This window comes from Nicotiana sylvestris, chromosome 6 (genome assembly GCF_000393655.2).
Source record: "Nicotiana sylvestris chromosome 6, ASM39365v2, whole genome shotgun sequence".
Lineage (NCBI taxonomy): Eukaryota > Viridiplantae > Streptophyta > Magnoliopsida > Solanales > Solanaceae > Nicotiana > Nicotiana sylvestris.
Genome location: NC_091062.1, coordinates 74775721 through 74801189, shown reverse-complemented (window position 1 = coordinate 74801189; position 25469 = coordinate 74775721).

The following is a 25469-nucleotide window of genomic DNA, read 5'->3' as shown; positions in this document are numbered from 1 at the left end:
CACTATTTTGAATCCTCCTTATTTATAATCTCCTTCTCCTCCCCTTTACTTGAGCATGGAAGAGTCTGGTATTTCGATCCCCATCCTTAAACCATGCCATGCCTGATTTTTGCTTCCAGAACTCCTCCTCAAGTGACAAGTATCTGATTAGTTCTGCTTGGACTTTATGAAGCCTTTCTCTATTGAGTTGTGCTGGATATAATTCAAACTAAGCCTCATACACCAACACTACCTCGTCTAAACTAGAAATTTTGCAGAAAATATCTCCATATGTATCTTTACTCCACGCTGAAAGATCTTTCTTCAATTTGTGATTAAAATAATAAAAGGATTAACATAGAAATCTACTTGCCAATTTTCTCGCACAACATCTTGGAATGAAGCGTGATTTGTCCAGATATTAAGGAATCTAAACTGCTTCTTGATAGGCGTAAACTATGGATCACAAGTGATTAATAAAGGGCTATGATCAGAGCCAACTTTGGACAGATGGGTGATTTCAACCCTTGGGAACAATTGCTGAAACTCGAAGTTGACTAGAACCCTATAAAGCCTTTTAAAGATGCACTCTTCTTCAGCTTTACCATTCCACCAAGTAAATATACTGCCTTTAAAGCCAAGATCATGCAAATTGGCACATAGTGATGCAATGTTTAAAATCGTCTACTCCATTCAGTGACACAGGAAGACCTCCATATTTCTCCTCCTTATCCCATATAGCATTGAAATCTCTTCCAACAATCCATAAGATAGTCATATCCGAAGCCAAATCATATAATGTCCCCCACAGTTCTATTCTTTCAATTGCATCACATTTGGCATAAACTACTGTGAGAATTAGTTCCTTGTGAGAACTGGAATCAACAAGCTTTAGAGTAAGTTGTTGTTCCATATCAAATAGGATAGTAACATCATATCCATCAGTTTTATAATTTTATTTTAATTAAATTAAGGTGTTTTAAAGCTGGCGCATAATTAGGCCAATTTTCCAGACTATTTTAACGACCCAAAAGCCCAAAACCTCTAGCCCAGTCCCCTTAGCCCAAACCAAACGATCCCATTGACTTAAAGACCCGACCTTAACCCGCCCCGCTTTCCTTTTGATCTCAAATGATCAACGACCCATAATAAGCCGACCCCTTTACTTATATCCCTCCCCACTAACCCTAGAGACTATTTTTCCTGCCCAGTCACCTCTGTATTCTCTCTATTCCACTCCTCTCTTCACAAAAACCCTAGCCGACTCACCCCTAATCCCTCCAATTCTGGCTAGACAATGGAATCGTCTAGTGATTCATCTTACTTATTCGTGTTACCGCATCATTATATACACGACCATGACATTACTTAGTACTTGCCTAAATTTGGCAAGTACCATCTCTCAGAATTGGGCCCATTCAACTTCAATCTTCAAGATCTGGACAATATCTCATTCATATGCACAGAAAAGGGTTGATTTCTCACACCAGCAAGCAATTTTTCGAACATTGAACCCTAATAAGGGTTTGGAATGGACTTTTCTCCCTTTACCGGCCACTTTACTGATTTGCATGCGATACTTCCTTTCCTTGTTTATGTTTGCGTGATTTCTTTCCTTATTTGTGCGCCTGATTGAACAATATATAACCCCTCCCTAATTTTCCCTTTAGGCAGACCTTAACTACTGCTATTAATCTTTCACTCTCACTCGTTATACTATTCTAAATTTGAGACCTTGGCCGGCTGAAAGCCAAGGCCTACGAAATTGGATTGTTGCTCTTTTCTCAGTGCGAGCATTGCACGTGGTTCACTTAAAACCTTTGGAAACTCTAACACACTGGGATTTTGGGAGTCCTACTGTTATTTCTCTACTACTGCTAACTGAACTACTATTGGCACTTGATTTGTCCCTTACCTACTTGTTAATCTGCAACTAGTTAGTGTTCTTGACTCCTACAATTTTAATTATTTCCCTTTTACTTGTTTATGTCATGTGTGTTATGTGTACCAATATTGGCTGAACTTTTATGGGTAAGCATGACTCAGTTTCCCTGCTAATTGTGAACTTTAGTATTGTACTGTTATGGAATGCTTCACTGCAATTTCTCTATATAAATATTGTTTTGCAAATCTATGCCTACTAGTATTAAAGTCTGCTCAAGTCTAAAATCTTTAAGTCAAACTTTGACGCACATAATTGTCTCGCCCCAACCTCGGAAGGCGCGATTGGTGCTCAATCGAGTGAACCCAACTGAGCAAGCCTTATCAAACACTTCCTATCCAACTTAATATGAGTAAGGAAACCATGCCTTCATTTGTCTAGACAAGGAAAGTTAGTATATTCAACATCTTTAGTTCATTTCATGTCGCAACATTAAACCTTAGATAAGCTAGCTTCAAATATCCTAATAGAGTTAAAATTTATAGGTAGCACGAGTTTAAATTTACAACATAACTAATAGACTCCCCAAATTCCCGTACATAACCCACACATATGTCTACGGAGCCTCTAAGTGTACACTCGATTGGCGCCAATCAGTTGGGTTCACTCGATTGGCGCTCAATCGAGTGAACCCAACTGAGCAAGCCTTATCAAACACTTCCTATCCAACTTAATATGAGTAAGGAAACCATGCCTTCATTTGTCTAGACAAGGAAAATTAGTATATTCAACATCTTTAGTTCATTTCATGTCGCAACATTAAACCTTAGATAAGCTAGATTCAAATATCCTAATAGAGTTAAAATTTATAGGTAGCACGAGTTTAAATTTACAACATAACTAATAGACTCCCCAAATTCCCGTACATAACCCACACATATGTCTACGGAGCCTCTAAGGGTACAAAAGATAAATGTGACCATGCCAGCGATAAGGCCCCAGCTATACCTCAAAAGTGGAAGTCCACAATAACAAAAGATACACAATATAATCCCTCGAAGGAGAAGGGGCTCACCAAGACTTTGAGAAGAAGGATGCTCCGCTACACACGATCGGCATTATCCGCTATGGAGCCACCTACATTCATTAAAAATGTAGCCCCCCTCCCCCCCGGCAAAAGGGATGTTAGTACCATGGAATAGTACTAGTATGTATAACTAAACACCATTTTACTAGAAAGAACTATCAAGCAAGTACAAGTAAATTCCATGAGTAAATCAAATATGCAAATCATATAATCTTTCACATAATTTCCATAACTTAGTGTGGGGAATTTCTTTCATACGTTCGTCACTGTCCTTAATACCACCGCTATCTTGAGCGGAGTCCGATCATGACCCGACCGGCTAGGTTGCCTCATTGAGGCATATAACTCAATCACCATTTCATTTCCTTTATCCGGAATTCAATATCAGCACATTACCACCATATGTGCGGCATGGTGTCCGATCACGACCCGATCGGCTAAGTTGCCTTACCTAGGCGTTGTTCCTTTCTCATTAATCATCACATCTAAAGCTTTATTTCACATATATCATAACAATTCCTTGGCACTTAGGGCCACAATTATCACAACATTTCTATTTTCAATCTCGATCTTGCAATTTGTGATCATAGGCACATACCAAAGCAGTTCAAGTTGCAAGTACAGGTAAGTGTTCACATCACTAGCATGAAAAAAGGGGGGTTTAGCTATACATACCTCTATATAGATTTCCTTACTCTTTACAAAATTCCGAAACTCTAAGCACTTCGATCTATTGTATAAGAATTACAAATTGAATCGAGAATTAGAGACGAGATTGAGATTCTAGCTTGTTTCGAGCATATTATCAAACACTAGAGGTGCATTGTGATTCTAGGTCCTTTTTGAGAGAAATTTCCATCATTATATACCCCATTTGCTTTCTTTTTAGTTTACTAGCTACCAATACCCTAAGTTTTGATATGCATGCAAGGAATCAATTCTTATACCCATGAATTACCTCACTAATGACCCCTTATAGCTGAGTGTAGAAATAAGAACTGAGGTGATGAAGCCTTACGTCTTGGGATGAAGATTTAGGTGCCTTTACTTGATTATCTTCAAGGATTTAGCATTGTTTCATGGAGCAATTTGATGGGGAGAACTTTCCCTCTCTAAGACCCCTCTCTCTCTCTCACTCTAAAAATGCCCAGAAAAATGCTCAAAATGAGCTATAATACCGAATATAACGATAGGGGGGTCGGGTTAAAAATTAGAAAATTTGAGCCCCGAGTCGGATCTGTGATCGCATTTACGATCGCAAAGTGGAAATGCGGCCCGCAGATTGGACCGCAAAAAGGCTCCCAAAATCTGAATATTCTGCTTGGGTATGCGACAGAAATGTGGTCCACACACACGTTATGTGGTCGCAAATTGCACCGCAGAACTGACCTTCACAAAATCCCATGGAAGTTATGCGAAGACTATGCGGTCCGCATTTTGATTATGCGATTCTTGACCTTAATTTTGACCAACACACTGACTCACTTTGCGGCAGATATGCGGTCCGCATACCTGGTACGCGACCACATTCTAGATCTCATTTTTGCACTTTTCTGAAAAACTTTGATTCTTGATTTTTAAATACATAGATCAGTTCAAAGGGTCCAAACTTGGCACTACGATATTCAGGTTTTGAGTAGAAATTTTTCACAGGGCCTCACAATAATTATTCTTATGTGATTGGCTCGAATGATTTCCGACCTTCTCAGAATTAGGTGTTTACCTGCTTTGTTGTGCTTAAGATCCTATTGGCCTTGAGTTTTGCGATAGGTCTTTTCTATGGGTATTAATGCTTGTCATGTCCCCGATATTGAGTTCATAGCTATGTTTTGACTTGGATATCTATGTTGAAACCTTTATGTGGACTCATGTGTGAATTGCTACTTGCTAGTTTATCTGAACTAGCCCTTAACCCTGCCTATCATAGAATTTCATGCTAATCTTCCTTGTAGGGATTCCTGTTTAGTTATAGGATCAATTTTGACCATGTCTTGCCTAAGATATTCATTTTAAGCCTTTCATGTATGAACCTCACCTTAGTTATCTCTTAAGAATCAGTTCTGGACCATTTTTGCCCTAAACCCCCCATTTGTTATATTCTTTGTGAATAAGTCTTGACTATTTTTTGAGTGTCTACCTATGTGATATTGTCACTTTGAATCAATTTGATAAATTTGGAAAGCCATCATGTGTAGTTAACTTGGCTTGCGTAGGCTGTCACCATTTTTCTTTGTGTTTCAATGTTTGTTAATAATAATGTGTACATAAGATAGTTATTCCAATTTTTTGGGCCTAGTCTGTTGGGCCTGCTTTTGGTATTAAGGGTCTGAAGTAAACTGTCCATACCTGGAGTTTGGGCCTGTCGACTGCGTGAAGTTCTAAGCCTATTTGAAGGCCCAAATATGTTACTAGGTTATTCTATATTTGTATTTGAGCCTTTAATTATTCAATGTGGTCTGTAATAACTTGTAAAAGTGAATAATGGGAAAATTAGTAAAAAGGGGCCAGGGTACTCTAATTCTCGCATGGATGTGTAGAAAACATGTCTATAGGGTCTAAATTCTTTATTTGCTATCTTGTTTGACATGCTCTATTACTATACACCGATAAAAAGCATGCCTATAGGAACCTAAGTACTTCACTTGCTCAACATGTCATATTTCTGTACACTGTTAGAAAGTATGCCTATAAGAATCTAAGTTTTTCACTTGTTCACATGCTCTACTTCTATACACTATTAGATAGCATGCCTATAGGATTTAAACATTATTGGTCATTTGTTCAACCTGCTCTATTGCTATGTGTTATTAGATATCATGCCTATACGATCGTGTCAAGTAGTTAATTTTTCTTCCATTGATATTTCCTCTAGCCACATGACTCATTTAGATACCATGTCTATCGGATCTTCATTGATTAATTAATTTGCTGTTGTTGCGATTCCTATCACATTATTCGCCTTGAAAATATGACTATAGGTGAGTTACCGTCGGAGATGGTGAACATGGTGGAGCAGGTATTGGAGTGTCATAAGATTATTTTCCACGAAGATGAGTTGTCGTCGGAGGGGTTAAGTCATAAAAAAGCATTGCACATCACTTTGCAATATGAAGACAAGTTCATTTCCAGGGTTCTGATCGATGGGTGTTCAAGTTTGAACATATGCCGGCTGAATACATTGAAAAGATTAGGTATAGGTCTGCATGAGATACGGATGGAAAGTATGAACGTGAAAGCTTTTAACGGGTCTCAGAGATCCACTATTGGAGAGATCAACCTGGATCTAAAGATGGGCCCAACCCGATTTGACGTTGAATTCTAGGTACTAGATATATCTGCTAGCTATAACCTGTTATTGGGACGACCATGGATACATGCGCCTGAAGCAGTTACTTCTACTCTGCACCAGGTTGTGAAGTTCGAGTGGAACCATGTGGAGCTGATTAGCCACAAAGATGGAATCAACCCTATCTACACCAACTAGATTGTGCCAGCTACCAAGAATAGAAGTAAATTGGGAGGAGAGACATTCCACAATATTGAACGGATAAATGCAATTGAGAAAGGGCTATGGTGGATCAACAAGATAGAGAGTATATTGTTGTGGTTAGGGTATGAACCATACAAGGGTCTTGGTCCTAAGCTTCAAGGGATCACAGAACCAATAAGACCAAAATATCATGACACAAACTTTGGTCTTGGATATTAATACACCGTGCAGGAATATAATTATTGGATACCGCCATGGCGTGACTTCTACTATCTGTTAGAACAACCCATATCACTACTGTGCCAGACATTCTGCCAGACTGATGCGATTTAGGGTTTCGAGGAAGATGAGGTTTTGGCCGGCATGGGGAATCTATTTCTAGATTAGGAAAATATGGACTACAGTGCGATCTTAGAGGAGGATGAAGAGCTCACCATTCATATGGTGGGAGATGGAGCTATTCTCAGGAACTGGACTGCTGCAACATCCCGGGCTCACCGATCACCTACTTAGCCTTGGCAGAACTAGTGATTCCTTTTTAAAGTTATTTTTGGCATTTAAGACATTTTCAATATCTTTTTTTGAATTAATTTCTCGAGAAATCAAGTCGTACTTGTTTGACAAGTTTTAAGTTTTAATTAATGCATCATTGGTTTTCGTTTATTTATATTATTATATTTCTACATTTTTTTCATCATAATTATAACATATCCTGATGAACCTACGATTGTGACATGTAATAAGATAACGCAACATAAGGAAAGTGATTCAGAAGATTCGGAAGATGATATAATACCTGAGGAAATTGTTAATGAATTAGAGAATTTTAAGAACAAACCAAAGTCCAATATGGAAGAAAGTAATGCAGTTAACTTAGGGGATTCTGAAACAGTCAAAGAAACTCGTATTAGCATTCATCTATTACCATCAGAGAAGGAAGAGTACATCAGGTTTCTGAGGGAATATGAGAATATTTTTGCATGGTCCTATGATGACATGACCAGTTTTAGCACATCCATAGTGGCACACAAGCTACCTACCAACCTATGTGTCCGCCGGTAACGCAGATGCATAGGAAATTCAAGCCAGATATGAGTTTAAAGATAAAAGAAGAAGTTACCAAGCAGATCAAAGCCAAGGTCTTTCGGGTGGTCAAGTACACAACTTGGCTAGACAATATTATACCGGTTCCAAAGAAGGATGTGAAGGTCAAGGTATGTGTTGGTTATAGAGATCTAAACAGAGCAAGTACTAAGGATGATTTCACATTGCCCAACATACACATACTGATCGACAACTGCGCCAAGCATGAACTCTAATCCTTTGTGGATTGCTTCGCAGGATATCACCAGATTTGGATGGATAAAGAGGATGTAGAAAAGAACATTCATCACGCCATAGGGAATATATTTCTACAAGCTGATGTTGTTCGGTTTGAAGAACGCCGGGGAGACCTACATGAGGGACATGACTACTCTTTCCATGATATAATACACAAAGAAATAGAGGTATATGTGGATGAAGTCATCATCAAGTCTAAGAGGAGTTCAGATCAAATAACAGACATGAGAAAGTTTTTCGACCAATTATGAAAGTATAATCTGAAGTTGAATCCTACAAAATGTGCTTTTGGAGTCCCTGCCAAAACGTTATTGGGTTTCATCATCAGTCACCACAACATTGAGTTTGACCCATAAAAAATCAAAGTTATTCAGGACCTGTCACCGCCAAAGAGCAAGAAGGATGTGATGAGTTTTCTGGGCCGCCTCAATTATATCACCCATTTTATAGCACAACCAACGATAATATGTGAGCCAATATTTAAAATGCTGAGGAAAGATGCTAGGACGAGTTGGACTAAAGAGTGCCAAAAGGATTTCGATAAAATCAAGGAGTACCTGTCCAAGTTGCCCGTGTTAGTCCCACCGGATCCCGGGAGACCTCTATTGCTATACCTATCCATGTTGAATGGAGCCTTTGGTTGCGTCCTGGGGCAATATGATGAAACCTGAAGAAAGGAGCAGGCGATATACTATCTGAGTAAGAAATTCACACTGTATGAAGCCCAATACTCTTTGTTGGAACGTACCTGTTGTGCCCTAACATGGATAGCCCAAAAAATTGAGACATTACTTCTTCGCATACACCACATACCTCATATCAAGGATGGATCCACTAAAATACATCTTTCATAAACCCATGCCTACCGGTAAACTAGCAAAATGGCACATATTACTAAGTGAGTTCGACATCATTTGTGTGACTCAGAAGGTGGTCAAGGGGCAAGAATTAGCTGATCACCTGGCAGAGAACCCCGTAGATGGAGAGTACGAACCATTGAAGATGTATTTTCCTGACGAGTAAGTGTCTTTTATAGGGGAAGATATTGCCGAATCATATGATGGTTGGAGGATATTTTTTGATGGAGCCACAAACTTCAAAGGAGTGGGCATCAAAGTTGTCCTATTATCAGAAACCGATCAACATTACCCGGTATCCACCAAGATCAGGTTCTCGTGTGCCAACAATATGGTAGAATATGAGGCTTGCATCTTGGGACTCAGGTTGGCCATCGACATGAATACTCAAGAATTGCGGGTAATCAGAGATTCAGATATGCTAGTATATCAAGTACTGAGAGAATGGGCCACAAAGAACACTAAGATATTTCCATACCTGCACTGTGTGCAAGATTTGATCAAGAGATTCATAAATATAGAATTCAAACATGTTCCAAGAGTTCAGAATGAGTTCGCTGATGCTGACTACCTTGTCTTCCATGATCCAACATCCACACAAGAATTTTATTGACCTTATCCCGATAGAGATTCGTAGGAAGCCAACTTATTATGCTCATGTTGAAGAAAAGTTTGATGGAAATCCATGGTTTCACGATATCAAGGATTATTCGGAGAAAGAAGAATACCCAGGAAATGCTACGCACACTCAGAAGTGTACGCTTCGAAGATTGGCCAACCATTTCTTTTAGAGCGGAGGAATTCTATATAGAAGGACTCCTGACTTGGGGATGTTGCGATGTGTCAATGTCAAGGAGGCATCTTGATTGCTCAAAGAGATACATGCCGAAACCTGCGGACCTCATATGAACGGGTTTATTCTAGCCAAGAAGATATCAAGGGCAGGGAATTTCTGGATGAATATAGAGAAAGACTACATCAAATATGTGCAAAAGTGCCACCAATGATAAGTACATGCTAATATGATACAGGTGCCACCCAACGAACTCAACGAAACGAGTTCACCTTGGCCTTTCGCTGCCTGGGGCATAGATTTCATCAGACCAATTGAACCCACCGCTTCCAACGGATATCGATTCATCTTGGTAGCTATAGATTACTTCACAAAATGGGTCGAAGACACTTCCTATAAAGTTGTGGACAAGAAGGTCGTAGCGAACTTCATCTGGGATCGTATTATTTGCCAATTCGGAGTACCCGAGTCAATTATTACCGACAATTCTACAAATCTCAATAGTTGTCTAATGAAAGCCATGTGTGAAACATTCAAAATCAAGCACCAGAACTCTTCAACATATAGGCCATAAATGAACAGAGCCGTGGAAGCCGCCAACAAAAACATCAAGAAGATATTAAGGGAGATCATGGATAACTACAAGCAATGGCACAAGAAGCTACTGTTTTCCCTACTCGAGTATCGCACTACGGTCTGCACGCCAACTGGGGAGACACCCTATCTACTGGTCTATGGTACCTGAAGACATGTGATTTTTGACTCTCCCCAAGATTTTACATATTTTAGCATGTAAATATTTAGTTTAGGCCTAATATTGCTATTTCAACTAATTTTGATTCTTTTACTTTATTTCGTCATAAAAATAAAAATTACAAAAATATTTTAGTTTATGTATCTTTCATAAATTAAATAAAAAATATACAAAATAGTACATTATTTTTTTTTATAATCTTGAAAATAAAAAAAATATAGTTTCATGTTTTAATATAGTTTAGTTCAATTAATTAGAATTAGTTTTTGCATTATGTAGTATTTTTATCTTATATTAAAAGGAGTTAACTAAGGTGTTGGACTACAATTTTAAGAGTCTTAGAGCCCAATTGTAGGACCCAATTTTCGGATTATCTCATTAAGCCCAATACCCAATACCCACTAAGCTAACCCTAATAACATAAAAACCTAAAATCTCTATAAAAAGGAAGGGGATCAGCCACAAAAAAGGACCCCTAGACCTAGACCCTGAAGCAGCAGCCGTTTTATCATCTTCTACACACCCCTGACTTTCTTCTTCCAAACACCAAAAGAAAAAACCTTAGGAACACCCTCTCCAGCCACCTCACACCCTTCTGCCGCCACCCCCACAAACAACCTCATTGCCTCACCGGCGATTAGCTGGAAATCCGGCAACCACTAACAACCACGACACACACGTGTACCAAAACAAAAAAAATAGAAGCTTTGGATAGAAATTTTGGAGAGAAAAGACTAAAAAAATCACGCAAAGATTTAGTTCATTTTTATTCTCTGAATTTCGATTTTGATCTGAAACATGGAGTTTGATTGAGTTACAGTGGTGTTCGGTTTCAAGGTTTTGATTGCCATTCGTCATTCGATTTCACGGTTCTAATTTCAATTGTTGCTGTCTCGTTTGCTCTCTATTGCACATTCAAATAGCTTCCGAACAAGGGCTAAATAAAAGTTCAACTAAGGTAACCTCAGGAATGAGCCATTCATTCAATCGATATGGATGTACTTTAACTGTTCTTGCTGAATGGAAACAAGAGTCTATGACAATGAAAAGTGCCCTCTTGTTTTATTTTGAAAAACAAAATCATTTCCTTTATATCTATATTGCTAAATCAATTTCCATTTATCTAATTTTTTATACAATTGACTAGAGCACTTTTGTGGCAAGTTGTGATTTTGTTGATAACAACGTTTCTCCTTCCATGCTTAATTAGTTGGTTCTTAAGTAAAGTAGCTGGTTCTTAAGTAATAAAAAAAAGCAGATTTCTACTCGGTAGCATCTTTAAGTGCAAATCAGGGCTCCATTTTCGTTGAGACAATTTTTGGCCATCACTTGCTTATTTCCTTATAATTTAGAATAGCTTATTTTTGTGCTTCCTGTTTTTTCTAATGGAGTTAGTAGATTATCCGTTGATCAATGGTATATCTCGGTTTAATGGTACTGTGATTTGTTAACAATGATCATGCCTTAAAATGGCAAGTCACAGTATGAGTTTTGTCTGCTACCGTCGAGATAACCATCATAAAGCATGATCATGTTAAGGAACTGTTCTGTCAAAACCTGAGCCAATTTTTTTTAAAATCATGTTGTATACACTTTATCAATACCACGTTCTATAGTACCTTCAAAACAAACTTGATACTAAGTTGAAGGATAAATTCCATAACTTTAGACATGTCGAACATCGTAGAAATGCTTTTAGGCACGCATTAATTAATTTATCGTGATTATGTACATGTTCACATGACACGATTACGATTTCAGAAATTGAATATTGTAGAATGCTTCAGGCGTGTTTTATAATCTATTATCATGATTGTGTACACGTTCGCGTGACATAATTATAATTTTCAAAATAAATCGAGGTATGCGTTCGCACAACTTCGGCCAATTTCTTAATAAAATAAGGTGTTATTAGTTGTGTACACGTACGTATGACATGATTCTTGATGCACCTAACAAAATGAGTACACGTACGCATGACTCCTTTCAGGTTAATTTCTTAAATAAAAGCGGTAAAGAGGGTAGATGCACGTAGGTTAAAAAAAGTAATTAGACAATTTAATAAGCTAGGTATATGATTAAAGCGACCGTGCTAAAACTACAGAACTCGGGAATGCCTAACACCTTCTCCTAGGTTAACAGAATTCCTTACCCAGATTTTTGTGTTTTGCGGACTGTAAAACAGAGTCAAATATCCTTGATTTGGGATTTTAAATCGGTGACTTGGGACACCATAAATTATCCCAAGTGATGACTCTGAATTTGAATAAATAATCTCGTTTCGATTATTGTCACTTTAATTGGAAAAAACTCCCCCATACCTTTCTCGGGGTAGAAAAAAGGAGGTGTGACAGCTCTGGCGACTCTGCTGGGGATAAGAACCCAGAACTTCTGGTTCAGGATTCAAGAATTCGAGCTTGTTTAGTGATTTTTATTTGGCTTTATTTATTATTCATATTACTATATTTGTGGACCTAATGTGCTAACTGCTGCTTATTTACCAGTTTGATATTATTTGATTTGTGTTAAACTGTCTTCTTACGCTTCCCATCTGAGTCTTCTAAAAAATGGTGCACACGTTCGCGTGGCCCACTTTTCTGTTATAAGTCATACCAAATAGAACAATGCTGGTTCAGCAACAAGGGCGGGTAGACTTTCGTGCTTCCGGTACGTTGCCCCACCTCGACTCGAGTTGTCAGCTCAGGTAAGCCAATTCTAGAACACAACCGCAGGTTTAAACCTAGAATAACATAACCTTATGCCAGATCCCTAGTAGGAACATTTGTTTGCATCACGTGCATTTGACCTTGGGGACTCAACACAGGGGTTGGGTCCGTCTAGGACAAATATACTCCAAAAAATAAAAGATTATCCTGATGCATCCTATGTGCTACATGTTGCATTTCTTCAAGGATAAAAGGGTCATTTGGTAGACCAATGATGATTGAGGGTAAATGAGAAATAAAAGAGGGTGAAGTGTACAAATAAAGCAAGTAGGGCCCAGTTATGTTTTTCTTTCACATTTTCTTTAAGAAAAAGACAAAAACAAATTTGAAAATTTGAAAAATCCAAAAAGATTTTGCACTTCCCCTTTATTTTTCAAAAAAAAGACAAAAAATATATTTACTTCAAATTAGTGTTCTTTTTTTAAATTCTCTCCCGTATCCAATCTGCCCGAACTATGCATACCCGATTCTCGTCTTTCGGGGCGGGATACATAGGCAGCCCACATAGGGTCCAGTCTTTCTAGTAAGTCTTAGGTTCTTGGCTTCGTGGGGTCGTAGCCAAATCTTTCATGTCTAGCCAATTTTAGTCACATCGGTCATTTTGCAAAATATGGCTATTTTCGCAAAATGGTTTGTTTAATTGTGTCTGGAGAGTCTTCAATCCACAATTAGGTGTCTCTTTACTTTAAGGTCCGTCCTTATCGAATTTGCATGTCTAGACGCTTTTTAGCCACATAGGCCGTTTTGCAAAATAGGATTACTTTCGCAAAAGTAGTTCAATTAACCCATGTTTTAGAGTCCTAAGTCCACAACAAAGTGTCCTCTTTGTTTAGGGTTCCATTCTGTTGAATTTGCAATGCTTAGCCGTTTTCTGGCCACATAGGCCATTCCTACAAAATGGGTCATTTCGGTTAAGTCATTTTTCCATGTCTTTGAGGTAACCTTTGTCAAGTTTGCACTAATAGCAACTTTTGGCCACATAGGCCATTTTGCAAAAATAGCTTCAATCATGTCCTGCATGTGTCCGATAGGAAGTTTTATTGTCTCACGTAGTGTTCTAAATTCTTAACTCTATTTGTTTTTAGTTTTCTTATACATGTGTGGATCTACTTACTAGAGTTTGAGCATGACAAACACCCCAAGACCATCTGGTCAGGACCATTGTATCTAGGAGTTGCTTAAGGAGATTTGTTTTATGTTTTGAGTCTGTTTCTTTTTATGTTGTCTTTTACTTTATAGTAATGTCCAGTAGTAATGATTCTTTTAGTTGGTGTCGGAGTTTGTCGTAGTATAGTTGAGTTGAGTCTCTCGCTATCATATTTTCTGTTTTGTATTTGAAAAATAAAAAAGTTGTAATGAATAATCCAAAAAGTTTTTTTAGTTTAATTTATCCATTACTTTTTAGAATTACGCTTGATCTGATTCATGAGGGACATGATACGTAGGCAACCTACATAGAGTTTGATTGAATCATTATTAAAAAAACAAAAAAAAAGAGAATGAAGTTGTGGGATGTGAGAAAATAAAGGAAAGAAAAGAGCGATAATGAAAAAGAAACGAGGGGGAATGAAATGAAAACCAAGCGGTGCTAGAAAGGAAAAGGAAGAGGAAACGGGGCAAGAAGAGTGAAATTGGGATGATGCCATCTGACCTTCGTACCCTCGAAGTCATTTTAGAACTGATAATATTGACTAGGTGCATTGCATATAAAGTGAGATTATCTTGTGTTAAATGCCCTAACACTGACATGATGACTTCATTTGGTTCTTCTTTGTTATCTTCATTATAGCAGAAGGGTGGTTGGTTTGTGGTTCTTAAAGTGGTAATTCTTCTCTACAACATAAAGTCGAAAGGCAATGGCAGATGACGACAGAATTGAGTTGGTTGAAACTGGTGACCAAAAGTAATTGATTGAACAGGACAATGGGTTGGTTGAAGAGGTAAGGATGTTAAGATAACACATAACGGACATGTATTAGTCTTGGATGACTGGGAAGGCACCACCCCCGCCACCACCTAGCTTCCTAGATGCTACCCTTACCCAAACTCCGGTCATAGTGCCAGATGATTCCTCATACTCTCCAGATTCTCCCGCTTATCATAGCTTTCCCAACCATCCTAGTAGCTCCATCACTTGTCCTCCAACTATCTTTCCCAAAGATTGGCCTCCTGTCATATCCACTATCCCCACAATCACAACTTCTCAACAATCTTCCCTTCATAGATCCAACAATGAACACCCACTCAAAACTCAGGATGCCCAATATTACCCCCCCAGAGGTTGCCCACAAGGTTCTTGACTCATACAATTAGAGCCCTCGGAATAAGCCTCATGTTGAAAATGAAAAGTTCACAGGAAAAGAAGGGCGAGATGAGATATCCAGGAAGCTGAAAGGTATAGAACAGTCCTTAAGGAGCATGCAAGGGATGGGATATCAGATTAACATGTATTACAATGACTTGTGTATGTTCCCTGATGTTCATCTGCCCGCAGGATCTAAAATGCCAAAGTATAACTTGTATGATGGGCGTGGAGATCCAGTAGCCCATCTGAGGGTTTATTGCAATGAAATGAAAAGTGTTGGCGGGAAAGATGATTTGTTGATGGCGTATTTCAGTGAGAGCTTGATTGGCACAGCCTTAGAATGGTATACTCATCAAGATGTCAATAAGTGGCATGCATGGGATGGCATGGCTCAAGGTTTTGTTCGACACTTTCAGTATAGTCTAGACATTATCCCAGACTGCTCCTCCTCATCTAAGATGGAAAAGAAACCCGAGGAAACTTTTAGGGAGTTTGGGATCAAATGAAGGGAACAAGATGCTCGGGTCAGTCCCCCGATTGGTGAAGAAGAAATGTTGAGTTTTTCCTACAAGCCTAGGGGCCCACCAACTTCAGTCATTTGATCTCGACCTTGGGTAAACCTTTCAATGATGTGGTAAAAATAGGGGAGGTGGTAGAAGAGGGAATTAAGTCAGGCAAAATCATGAGTTATTTTGCATTGAAAGATACTATGAAAGACATTCAGAACATCTCAGTAAGTTTGGGTGGAAGAAAGAGAAATAGAAAAGATGTTGTTGAGCCCTGCCAACGACAGGATCTAGTGGGCATTCCTACTCAACGCTTTCAGCCTCAATATCGACCCCATGGATATCCCTGTGCTCCAGATAATCCTCCCCAATGCTACTTCTCTCCACAAAATCCCCAAAGTCATACCTTACCTTCCCAGTACACCATATACAATGCACCACCATATGCTCCACATCTACGGGACCCGCGATGGCTTGCACCATTTCCGCAAATATCCTATCCGCCTCCTTAAGCATATCAACCGCCTACCCCAAAAGGTTTCAATTGAGGCCAGAGTACAAAATGAAAAGGCAACAGGAAAAAGAAAAGGCTTTCACTCCTATTGGAGAATCATATGCCAGTTTGCTCCAAAAGTTGAGGCAATTGGACATGTTGAAGCTGATTCAGATAAAAATGTCGAACCCTCTTCCAACGAATTTTGATTATTCTCAAAGGTGTGCATATTGCTCTAATGCCGCGGGTCATAACACAAAAAAATGTTGGCATAAAAAAAGAGCAGTTCAGAACTTTATTGATGCAGGTGACATTATCGTGCAAAATTCAGATGCAGTAGACACTAGCCAAAGTCCACCGCCTGTTCATAATGAGACGCATATGGTGGGTATGATTTGTGTTGAAAAGGAATATGAGAATTCTTCTGAGATCCTCGGAGGGCCACTTTCCGCAACTCTTTTAGCGCTCTTTCTCTCGGTTCCGAAAGTTGATCTTAAGAACGAGCCGGCAAAAGGGACCCAAAAGCAATTTGCTAAGGTCGATGTGATGGAGACTTGTGAAGGTCCTAGTACTGTTGATGCGGAACTCAGTGGATAAGATGTTGATCTTGGTTATTGGAAAGCTGCTCCTTCCTTGGCTAGCCAGAGAGGAGTCTTGGTGGTTTATTTTGTTGTCATTTCTGTTGTCTGGGTTATTTCAGGGTTGTAATTCGGATATTGTCTTGTGATTCAAACCCTTCTATCCTTTTATTTTTCCTAGTTCCTTTAGTCGTAGTAACTCATTTAGTGTTATCTAGGTTTGTTCCAGGGTTGTAACCCCAGTTTATTTTCCTTGTTTTGTTGTTCAAACCCTTTCACCGTCTGTCTAGTGCAATTTTCTATTTTCTATTATTTCTAATCATTTTTTTTGTTTAGTTCTCTTTTCTTTGTATAGTTATTTTCATGCTGGCTCTAGTGACATGATATGCACGCATAATTCTAGGCTTGGTCTTAAAAGTTAGTTTAATCATGAAGGAATGAAATAATTTTGAGGATAATAGGGACATTTGAGGGAATAAATACAGATTTGGACATTTTAAGATCATTTGAAGCTCGAATTGTGTGAAACTGGGGCAGATAATTTGGGAAGTTAATAGGATGACAAGAAGTTTTTACAAGAGAGTGCATCCCAGACAATTTGAAGCGAGCATTTTTGAATTCAAGTGCACCTCAAGTAACAAGATAAAGCCAAGGGAGTTTGCTCCGAATTGACGGAGGGTATCTATTGCGAAGAAGAAATAACTCAACGAGAGTTTTGTACTTGACAAGGCACTAAAAAAAAGAAAAAAAAAGGTGGAAGGCGTGTTAGTGATATCAATGTCGGAGCTGCAAAAGAAATGTTGTACTTGGCATTTTCAGGGGTTGGGAGGCCCTCTTTCAGCTACCCAAACACTTTATACCATTCGGTACCCTTTTAAGCCTATGTTAATTTTCTTGACCTCCCCTCTTTTGGAATCAAGTTAGAGTCATTGCATTAAAAAAAAATAATCATGCCCTATAAGGTTTGTTTTAGAAACTTCATTAAAAAAAACAAAAAAAAAAGAGAATATAAAAACAAAAGAGGAAAAAGAAAAAGAAAAAATAGCAACAAAAAGAAAGCATCCTTGTGAACTACGTTCGACCTGATTCTTGTCACCACAAGATACGTAGGTAGCCTTACGGTTCGGTCGCACCAAATAAAATATTTCATAATCCCACGAAGTCGAGAGTGGGACGTTTTTTCTAAGAATCAAATTCTCTTGTTTTAGAAATTGGGCAAAGTTTTGAAATGGATTCCAAAATTTATAATTAAATTAACCTTGTTATCTTAGTTATTTTGAGCCTTTACGATATCCTTCCTTTCTAACCCTATCCAAAATCCACATTACAGTCCAAAAAGGACCTCCAGATAATCTTTGAGAGTGTTGAGTTTAGACATGCCAAGAGCATATGATATTTTTACCATGGTTAATGCCTTGTCATCTGCGGAATCAGAGAAAATAAGAAGAAAAGAACAAAATGAGAGAGTTTTATTGGTGAAAACCTTCACAGGCACCATAAGGCGATGGTAAGAAGAGAGAAAAAACAAAATGAGAGAGAATTGATGGTGAAAACCCTTTGGGCACTACAAGTCGTGTAAGGATCGTGAATCAGATAGGATAATCAGAGCATTGAAGCCAGTTTCATGGCGAAGATGTGCAACAAGAGTTGAATATTAGACTTGCTTGACAGTTTAGGCCACTTAATCGAAAGGTGCATGTCATGGTCATTAGAGTTGGTATCCACATCTGATAAGTTTCTACTTTGTAATTTTCTTGTTAGGTATCATCTCTTTCCATTGTCCCTTACTTTGTTCCTTTTGTTTTGTTTACTTTCTCTCCTTGAGTCTGTTTGGTTAGAACAAGTGAGAGATGACTTCAAAATTTGCCACTAGCTTTCCAATTGCACGAAATGGAATCTGTCTAGCACATCAAAGTGGCATAAGTCAGGAAAGAACAGTATGCGCACTGAGTTGGTAACGATCAATGTTCTTTGGGATTCATGTGAAATGCAAAGGTTCGGTAAATGTCAATTGATGAGCACAATGCAACAGATAAAGGGTATTGGGTTTGAACGAATCGAAGGTGTTTTCATTGATAATGGATGACAGAGAAAGTGGTTAGTCAATAAACAAGCAAGGTATTTCAAGTTGATATCAAAGTTATCGTGGCAAGTGAAGGAGCAATCGCCCTCAAAGTCAAGGCCACAAACCAACCACCATGTTCAAACTCACAAGTTTTATTTGTTTGAAACAGGGACGGAGACTATGTCCAAATCAAAGCTTGGAAGCTTGAATTTTTCAGGTACAGTGCCCAAATATGGTTAGCATAAAGGTTATTTGAGAAGGTTTTACTTGCTAGGCATTCCCCTAGTTGAGATGACCATTACCTCCTAGGCATTCTCCCTAGTTATAAAAGTTCTTAGTTTTCCTTAAGTTCAGGGGTCCCGCCTGGAGAATAGGGTTAGTCATTTTTAATTTTCTTAAGTGGTTAGTCTTTAGTTTTCCTTGAGTTCAGAGGTCCCTCCTGGAGAATAGGGTTAGTTGTTAGTTTCCTTACGATTTCAATATTTAGATTCTCTTAAAGTACAGGGATCCCCTGGAGAATTGGATCAATTGTTAGTTTCCTTAAGTTTTCAATCTCTAGTTTTCTTGAGTTCAGGGTCCTGCCTGAAGAATATGGGCAATTTTTAGTATAGTTAAGCTTTGCTTATAGTTTTCCTTAAGCTCTATCTCACAGGAGACACACATCCTAGTCGAGTTTTTAGTTTTACCCTCATCATTGCATCATTCATCAATAGCATAGGTGATTTACAGTTTCAATAACAACTCACAAATCTTCCTAGTGCAAACAGGGGCAAAATTTTTTATTTGTTTTGTTATTTTTGATTGCAGGCACCCACCTAGAGAACGAGGGGCAGCATTTCAGAAATCAATTTTAGGTCCATGTCAAGGAAGCACCAGGAGCCTACCTGAAGAACAGGGTCAGTGTTTGGGTTTCAATTTCAAATTCAAGAGGCATCAGGAGAATCCCGCCTGAAGAACATGGTCAAATTTCAGTTTTCAAGATTCAAGTCAAAGACATCAGGAGTCCGCCTGAAGAATAGGTTCAACTTTCAGTTTTCAAGATTCAAGTCAAAGACAGCAGGAGTCCGCTTGAAGAATAGGGTCAACTTTTAGGGAATTCAGTTCAAGTATTGGCAGCAGGCGCCCACCTGGAGAAACAAGGGAATTCAGTTCACTTGGAGAAACAAGGGAATTCGGTTCAAGTATTGGCAACATGTGCCCACCTGGAGAAAAAAGGGAATTCAGTTCAAGTATTGGCAACAGGCACCCACCTAGAGAAACAAGAAAATTCGGTTCAAGTATTGGTAGCAGACGCCCACCTGGAGAAACAAGGGAATTCCGTTCAAGTATTAGCAGCAGACGCCCACCTGGAGAAATAAGGGAAATCGATTCAAGTATTGGCAGCATGCGCCCACTTGAAAAAACAAGGGAATTCAGTTCAAGTATTGGCAGCAGGCGCCCATCTGGAGAAACAAGAAAATTCAGTTCAAATATCGGCAGCAGGCGCCCATCTAGAGAAACAAGGGAATTCAGTTCAAGTATTGGTAGTAGGCGCCCCACCTGGAGAAACAAGGGAATTCAGTTCAAGTATTGGCAGCAGGCTCCCACCTGGAGAAACAAGGGAAATCAATTCAAGTGCTGGAAGCAAGCGCCTACCTGGAAAAACAAGGGAATTTAGTTCAAGTATTGGAAACAGGAGCCCACCTAGAGAAACAAGGGAATTCAGTTCAAGTATCGGCAGTAGGCGCCAACCTGGAGAAACAAGTAAATTCAGTTCAAGTATTGGCAATAGGTGCCCACCTAGAGAAACAAGAGAATTCAGTTCAAGTATTGGCAGCAGGATCCCACCTGGAGAACAAGTGAATTTGTTTCAAGTCAGTAGCAGGCACCCACCTGGAGAACAAGGGAAGTCATTTCAGCATTTAATTCAAATTAGAAGTAGCCTAAGTTCGCGGCAAGAATGCGAGTCAACAATTCGAGATGATCAACAGAAGTTAGTCACAATCAAGAATAAAAAAAAGATAAAGAAGTGAATCCAAAATGCAGAAGTAGAGAAAGATGTGAACTGCTCAAGACGTGGTTGAAGTCACGAGCACTGCATATCTGGTCTTGATCCGAAAAGCTGAAGAATAATGAGCTAGCACCTGGAGCTAGCAAGCGTCAAGGTTCAAATCTAAAGTCTGCATGAAGAACCATTCAAGACTCAAGATCAAGCTTCAGAAGATTTATAGATAGGAATCTTGTAATTCGTAGTTGACAGGTTTAGTTAGTCTTTTTCATTTTTGATTTTTGATGTAATAACAGGAACCGTAGACCGGAACCTCGACGACACCTCAATCAGCTCTCCACCTCGGTCACATTCTCCTTTCTCTTAGTTTTTGGTCACTCTAAATAAGGGTCGAGTCAAAAAACCAGCCTTGTCATTCTTTGTCTGAAAACTCTTCGCGTTTCCAGTCAAAGAGGGGCAACTGTAGACAGGTGATTTTTGACCCTCTCCAAGATTTTATATATTTTAGCATGTAAATATTTAGTTTAGGCCTAATATCGCTATTTCAGCTAATTTTAATTTTTTACTTTATTTCGTCACAAAAAATAAAAATTACAAAAATATTTTAGTTTATGTATCTTTCATAAAATTAAATAAAACAATATACACAAATAGTATCTTATTTTTATCTTTATATAATCTTGAAAATACAAAAAATATATATTTTCATGTTTTAATATAGTTTAGTTTAATTAATTAGAATTAGTTTTTGCATTGTGTAGTATTTTTATCTTATATTAAAGGGAGTTAACTAAGGTGTTGGACCACAATTTTAAGAGTCTTAGAGCCCAATTTTAGGACCTAATTTTCGGATTAGCCCATTAAGCCCAATACCCAATACCCACTAAGCTAACCCCAATAACCTAAAAACCTAGAATCCCTACAAAAAGGAAGGGGATTAGCAACCAAAAAAGGGCCCCTAGACCTAGACCCTAAAGCACAAGTCGTTTCATCATCTTCTATACACTCCTGACTTTCTTCTTCCAGACATCAAAAGAAAAAACCCTAGGAATACCCTCTCCAGCCACCTCACACCCTTCTGCCGCCACCCCCACAAATGACATCACTGCCTCATCGGCGATTAGCCGGAAATACGGCAACCACCAACAACCACGACACACACACGTACCAAAACAAAAAAAACAGAAGCTTTGGATAGAAATTTTGGAGAGAAAAGACTAAAAAAAGCACGCAATTCATTTTTCTTCTCTGAATTTTGATTTTGATCTGAAACATGGAGTTTGATTGAGTTTCAATGGTATTCAATTTTGAGGTTTTTATTGCCGTTCGTGATTCGAATTCGCGGTTCCAATTTCAATTGTTGCTATCTCGTTTGCTCTCTATTGCACATTCGAATAGCTTCTGAACAAGGATTAAATAAAAGTTCAACTCAGGTTACCTCAGGAATGAGCCATTCATTCAATCGATATGGATGTACTTTAATTGTTCTTGCTGAATGGAAACCGGAGTCTATGAAAATGAAAAGGGCCCTATTGTTTTATTTTGAAGAAAAATTCATTTCCTTTATATCTATATTGTTAAATCAATTTTCATTTATCTAAAAAAAATTTATACAATTGACTAGAGCACTTTTGAGGCAAGTTGTGATTTTTTTGATAACTACGTTTTTCCTTCCATGCTTAATTAGTTGGTTTTTAAGTAAAGTAGTTGGTGCTTAAGTAATAACCAAAGCAGATTTCTACTCGATAGCATCTTTAAGTGCAAATCAGGGATCCATTTCCATTGAGACAATTTTTTGCCATCACTTTTTTATTTCCTTATAATTTAGAATAGCCTATTTTTGTGCTTCCTGTTTTCTCTAATGGAGTTAGTAGATTATCCGTTGATCAATGGTATATATCGGTTTAATGGTACTGTGATTTGTTAACAATGTTCATGTCTTAAAATGGCAACTGACAGTACGAGTTTTGTCTGCTACCGTCGAGATAACCATCATAAAGCATGATCATGTTAAGGAACTGTTCTTTTAAAACCTGAGCAAATTTTTTTAAAATCATGTTGTATAAACTTTATCAATACCACGTTCTGTAGTACCTTCAGAAAAAACTTGATACTGAGTCGAAGGATAAATTCCATAACTTTAGACCTGTCGAACATCGTAGAAATGCTTTTAGGCGCGGATTAATTAATTTATCGTGATTATGTACACGTTCGCGTGACACGATTGCGATTTTAGAAATTGAATATTATAGAATACTTTAGGCGTGTTTTATAATATATTATCATGATTGTGTACATGTTCGCGTGACATAATTAAAATTTTCAAAATAAATCGAGGTATGCGTTCACGCAACTTCGGCCAAAAGTTTTTAATAAAATAAGGTATTATTAGTTGTGTACACGTATGCGTGACATAATTCTTGATGCGCTAACAAAATGAGTACACGTACGCGTGACTCATTTCAGGTTAATTTCTTAAATAAAAACAGTAAAGGGGGTAGATGCACGTAGGTTTAAAAATAAGTAATTAGACAATTCAATAAGCCAAGTATATGATTAAAGTGACCATGATAAAACCACGAAACTCGGGAATGCCTAACACCTTCTCCCGGGTTAACAAAACTCCTTACCCGAATTTTTGTGTTTCACGGACTGTAAAAAAGAGTCAAATTTCCTCAATTTGGGATTTTAAATTGATGACTTGGGACACCATAAATTATCCCAAGTGGCGACTCTGAATTTGAATAAATAATTCCATTTCGATTATTGTCAGTTTAATTGGAAAAAACTTTCCTATACCCCTCCCGGGGTAGAAAAAGGAGGTGTGATAGTACCGAAGCTGTCATACTCGCCGAGGTAGACATTCCTTCCTTAAGAATCATACAAGAGGCTGAGCTTAGTGATGCAGATTGGATACAGTGCCTGTATGAGCAATTGGCTCTCATTGACGATAAAAAGAATGAATGTGATGTGTCATGGTCAACTCTACCAGAGTAGAATGTGAAGGGCTTACAACATGAAGGTTAGACCGAGGAAATTCATACCGGGGCAATTGGTGTTGAAGCGAGTCTTCCCACATCAAGACAAACCTAAAGGAAAATTCTCACCTAACTGGCAAGGCCCTTACACGATTCACCGAATACTAACAGGAGGAGCACTGATACTTGCAGAGATGGACAGAGAAATATGGCCAAAACCTATCAATTCGGATGTCATCAAGAGATATTATGTTCGAGATAATATTTGCACTTTCTTTTGAGTAATATGAACTACACTTGACCTGATTCTCATTTAGTTTAAGAGGGGATACGTAGGATGTCCTATGGGTTCAGTCACATCATACTAAAATCTTCATTTCCCTCTACGGTCAGGAACTGGGCCAGATTTTGAGTTTTCATCAATCTTGTTACATCAAGGATCAGTGAGAAGTGCATCTCTAGGAGTATACATTAAACTAGGCTAGAATTTTGTGGGGGTCCTCAAAATTCCATGTTAAGAAGGCCGCAATGTCTCAAAGCATGTCATGATCAATGATTTGACCAAACTATTGTATATTATTTTAAAGCAATACTTACAAATGATTTACAATAAATGCATATTTTCAAAAATCGTATTTTTATAATAGCCAAGCGTTACCTAGGGTAACTCAAACAAAGTGTCAAGACAGGAGCAAAGGCAAAGCGAGGAGTCGAGAGCATGAACCGACCTTTCTCCCCACAACTCACGATTCTTCTTTGGATGCAGGCATAATGGACATAACAAGCACGTCCATATACATACACACACGTATGTGTGTGATATATATATATATATATATATATATATATATGTATGTATGTATGTGTATATGTATATGTGTGTATATATATATGTATATGTATATATATATATATATATGTATATATGTATATATATGTATATGTGTATATATATGTATATATGTATACGTGTGTATATATATATATATTGATACATACATACACACAACAAGACCACTATCTTCACACCGATAGAGGTCGCCAAGCACAAACGCGTCAAGCTAAGGACCACTTTTATTTCTCATATTTAATCATCACTTTTCCTGCATAGGACTAAGCACTTTACTCATAACATTGCATGAGACTAAGCACTATCTCATTACATTGCGTCTCAGGCTAAACGTTTCCTTCCTTTGCATGAGGCTAAGCACTGCCTCCATTATTGCATAAGGCTAAACGTTGCCTTCCTTTGCATGAGGCTAAGTACTGCCTCCATTATTGCATAAGGCTAAACGCTGCCTTCCTTTGCATGAGCCTAAACACTGTCTCTATTATATTGCATGAGGCTAAGCACTGCCTCCATTATTGCATAAGGCTAAGCACTGCCTTCCTTTGCATGAGACTAAGCACTGTCTCCATTACACTGCATGAGGCTAAGCACTGCCTCCATTATTGCATAAGGCTAAATTCTGCCATCCTATCTCCATTACATTGCATGAGGCTAAGAACTGCCTCCATTATTGTGTAAGGCTAAATGGTGCCTTCCTTTGCATGAGACTAAGCACTGTCTCCCTTACATTGCATGAGGCTAAGCACTGCCTCTATTATTGCATAAGGCTAAGTATTCCTTTGCATGAGACTAAGCACT